General features: G+C 42.6%; 1 pseudogene; it reads left to right on the top strand.

Annotated features, from left to right (window-relative positions):
• The first annotated feature begins 3625 nt into the window (after positions 1-3625).
• Positions 3626-4154, top strand: LOC142422550 (tRNA selenocysteine 1-associated protein 1 pseudogene; annotated as a pseudogene).
• The last annotated feature ends 490 nt before the right edge of the window (positions 4155-4644 follow it).

Here is a 4644-nt window from a genome sequence, read left to right as displayed (position 1 = left end):
TCATCCAGCAACTCATATATGAGCACAAAATTGTTCTTGATATTCTCTTTGCTGATCATGCCAAAAGAGGCAGCCATTATGTCATATATTATGGAGGAATTTGAAGACCATGACAACATTGACATTCTGCATGATGGCAGCCACTGGTCAAAGGTTCTTTGATGAGCCAGATGCAGGATGCAGATTCAGCAAAAAGCAAGCTTTCCCACAAGTCCACTTACATAGGAAGGAAGCCACACTTCGGGTCTCTTTTGTACCCCAAGCCAATACTAAAATTTCAGAAGTATAGTCCATCTACTTCTAATCTGGTTCTTTAGACTTGAGCCCAAGGCTTGCCATAATGTCTGTCGATCCTCAGAGTTGTCAGAAGCTTGCTATCTGACCTGTTGACCTTGGACACACTTGCCTCCACAGCCACTAGCCTGTGGTCCTCTAGCTGATCTTGGATTCATCATTCCCTGCAGCTACATCAGTAGTTGACATATGGGCTTGCAGCGTGCCTGAACTTTGATCTGTTTAATCTACAACTACATAAGCCATTTTCTTGATTTAAAAAATTATATATATATATATATATTAAAAAAGAAACCCCAAATCTCAAATATAATGTGAGGAGAACATTTGTTAAATCTTAAACAGGACAAAAAGGATGTAAAAAAAAAAAGAAATCTGAAAGGATGAAATAAAGACACTGAAGTAAAAAGTATAAAAAAATTGTTGGAAATAAAATGATAGATTGGCACTTAAAAAAAAAAAAAAAGAAATTCAACGGCGCAGAGAGGGAACCATACCTGACCTCCTCTGGCTTCCTTATAGCCATGAGTCATGCCTTTAATGGCCACCCTTCTTTACCTGATTTTGACACCAAGTATCCCTCCCACAGCACTCAATGCTGGGTTCAACAATTGGTGCAGGGGCCACACAGAACTCCCAGACACTATTCACAATTAATGAGGTTTATTAGGAGTGTTAACATTACCGTAAGCCAGTACTAGTAAACAGCAAGAATACATTCATTTGTCCACAGCAACACCTTTCTGCAGCCGTCAGCCAAGCGTCTCTCAACCTCAGCCTCTCAGCCACATGGTCCCTTGGCGCCTGCCTCTGTAGGCTAGGAAATCCAACCCCTACTCTCTGACACAGTCTTATACTCCCAGGGCTGCTCCTCTGTTCTGTCTCATGGACTCCTTGCTTTTGTTTCTGGCATCTCAGCTTTTGCTGCCACGGCCTCCATGCCACAGCTTCTGATGCTTCTGGCCTTGGCCTCCGCCACTTCAGACAGAGTTCTCAAACAGGCTCTTATTCATGCCTCTTTTTCTTTTCATAGCAAATATCTTTTTCCATCCCAGAATTATTAAACATCACATAAAAATGTATCTAGAAGGGCCATATTAATTGATGATATTTCGGAGGCTTAATCCATGGGGGGATTCTGCAAATAGATTTGGGGTTCTCATTATTATTCATAGTCTTCTGCAAACCCAGTGCTCAGAATTTAAGATGAAACCGTATTCATCTTCAGGATTTCTATTTAATTTAGTGTGATTTCTAATTTTTCCATTTGTTTTGTCAATTTTTTCTTTTATTATTTTCCTGAATTCTTCTATGGTTTCATTTGTGTTTTCCACAAATTTGTCTATTATATTTTTACTTTTCCTTGATTTTCTGAAAGAACCAAAATATTGCTCCTCAACATTCTTTATTAGGCTGTTCCAATTGGTTTTCCTCCTCAACAAAATTAGCTATCAAAACATATAGCATCTGGGGTCATAAAGGCTTGAAGGTAAACAAGTGGCCATCTAGCTCAGAAGCAACAAAGCCCACATGGGAGAAGCACACCAGCCTGTGTGATCATGAGGTATCAAAGGGATCAGGTATTAGGCATCAAAGAACAAAATATCAAGTCATTGTGAATGAGGGGGAGTGCAGATTGGGGACCCAAGACCCATCTGTAGGCAACTGGACATCCCCTTACAGAAGGGTCACGGGGAGGAGATGAGCTAGTCAGGGTGCAGTGTAGCAACAACGAAACATACAACTTTCCTCTAGTTTCTAAATGCTTCCTCCCCCACCCTCCTGCCCTTCTTCACTATCATGATCCTAATTCTACCTTACAAATCTGGCTAGACCAGCGGATGTACACTGGTACAGATAAGAACTGGAAACCCAGGGAATCCAGGATGGATGATCCTTTCAGGACCAGTGTTGAGAGTGGCGCCACTAGGAGGGTGGAAGGAGGGTGGGGTGGAAAGGGGGAACCGATTACAAGGATCTACATATAACCTTCTCCCGGGAAGACGGACAACAGAAAGTGGGTGAAGGGAGACATCGGACAGTGTAAGCTATGACAAAATAATAATAATTTATAAATTATCAAGGGTTCATGAGAAGGGGGTAAGAAGGGAGAGGGAAAATGAGGAGCTGATACCAAGGACTCAAGCAGAGAGCAAATGTTTTGAGAGTGATGATGGCAACAAATGTATGAATGTGCTTGACACAATGGATGGATGGATGGATTGGGATAAGAGTTGTATGAGCCCCCAATAAAATGATTTTTTTTAAAAAAAGAGAAATACAACCAGAAACACACATACACAAAGAAGAAGAAGAAAAGGTGGGGTATGGGTTAAGGGGAGTGCTTAGAGAGCAGAATTAAGAAGAGATGGAGGGGGGAAGGGGGGAGAAAACTCCAGGCCCTGGAGTAGACACGGTGCCAGCCTGTGGCTGGGGGACCTGGAGCTTTATACAGTTGATAACTTCAATGACTGAGCCTTTGTCACAGTGGAGGTGACAGGAAGCATCATAATGATCTCAGACTACTCCCCTGGAACCCTAGCTGGCTACTGCTTTGTACAATTTTCAGATCTGACTACAGTCAAGAAAGGCTTGCATAAAATTAATGGGGTAACCCCTTCCAGGAGCCATGTTTCCTTAGGCTACTTCTGTACTCGCTGGCACACTGGACTAGAATCACAGAGTTACCAGTCCTCTGTGCAGTCCCTTCATTTTAAACAGAAGAAAAAGGGGAGACGTAAGAGAGATAGATGTTTTGGTCAAGGCAAAACATGCAAAACTGAACTGTGCCACCGTGGCAGTTACATAAACTGGTGTCAATTTGGGATTTGAGAGGATTAAGAGTCTGTCAATTAGGTCAAAGCCAATGAGGCCTCTGTCTGGGCATGGCCTTCTCTTGAGGATTCTGGGAATTCCTGTATTGTCTTCCTTGGAGGCAGGAGACACACACTCTCTCTACTCACTCCTGGAAAGAAACTCTACTGACAAGACACATGGAGCTAAGCTAATATAGTCCATGATCTCTGGAGCTGGAGAAGCCATGTGGAGAGTCCTGCCAGTACTGAGATGCTTATGATGCCACAGGATCCACAACATTTCCCACTCATTGGTCTGTGATCCTCCTTCATTCAGTATCATTGCATGTATTTCGTGAGTCTGAAGATTAATTTATAGTTTGATATTGGACATATGGGCTAATATCAGACTTATGGACTAGGCTGGGATGCTTTTTCAATATTCAGCTGCTCTTATATATATGAGAGTGTCTATGAATTTGTTTCTCTAGTCTACCCAGACTAACACAGCCACTTATAGGAAACAAACAGATGTGGACGATAGCATGCTGTATGAATTCTTCATCAGAGGATACCCCTCCAATTAGAGAGGCAAGGTGGTTTTGCACAAGATAGGTGTGTCTAAGAGCTGTGACTTTGTGAAAGTCCAAGGTGAACTGGAGTAGAATGGAGCCCTGACAGAATGCCAGGGAGCAGTAGGATTGGGGTTTAAGCTGGTTCGACTGAGCGTTGTAATCCCTAAAGCAAGCTATGTGAAGCCAGAGGACTATAGCCAGGCATAAAGTTATAACTAAAATCAGTATTGCCAGTAGTACTAGAACTCTGGTGCTCAGTGGGCCTATGATCAGAACAGGTACAGTTACTCCCAGAATGGCTTTACACAGAGCACTATGCAGACATATGAACAAGTTGGAGATGATGCATTGGAAAACCCCGTACCACAGATGGGTGTGACCAGCCCAATAAGGAGCTCGTGGAGCAGAGTAAGGAGCTATAAATGCTCTAAAGAACTGTCACGTGCAGCCCCTGGATATGGTGCCTTCTGAGATCCCTACCATGATGTAGCCTTTTCCATGTAGAAAACACTAGGTGAAAAAGATGAGATAAAAAGAAAATTTCAGCCCCAATAAAATGATTTTTTTAAAAAAAGAAAATTTCAAGAACTTTTCTCCTGTTTTGGAAACATGATTTTTACATTTTTAAATAATTGATTATTTCCTGAGACTGAATTCAAAAAAGAAAGGAAGGAAGGAACAAAACAAACCCAAGAAAGCCTCATAGTCTTAGTGAAAGTGCTGGGCGCCCAGCATAGCGGCGGTGACAATACAGAGTTCCGGAGGGGCACCCTGATGGTCACTGACATGCAGGGTGGATGCAACTGCTCTGAACGAAGAGAGGGGAAAGGTGGAGGAGGGGTCAAGAAAGGAAAGGATCAAAGCCACAAACAAATAAATCAAGAGGTGTAGGACAGGGAAGATATAAAAAGAAAGAGAAAAAAGAAGAAGAGAGCAAGCGATCCAGCACTGGCAGTAGGGGAGGGAGGTTGACCAGGTGG

Source organism: Tenrec ecaudatus, chromosome 12 (assembly GCF_050624435.1).
Source record: "Tenrec ecaudatus isolate mTenEca1 chromosome 12, mTenEca1.hap1, whole genome shotgun sequence".
Classification (NCBI taxonomy): domain Eukaryota; kingdom Metazoa; phylum Chordata; class Mammalia; order Afrosoricida; family Tenrecidae; genus Tenrec; species Tenrec ecaudatus.
The sequence above is the reverse complement of the archived record's forward strand: the minus strand, read 5'-3'. Positions and strand labels throughout refer to the sequence as shown.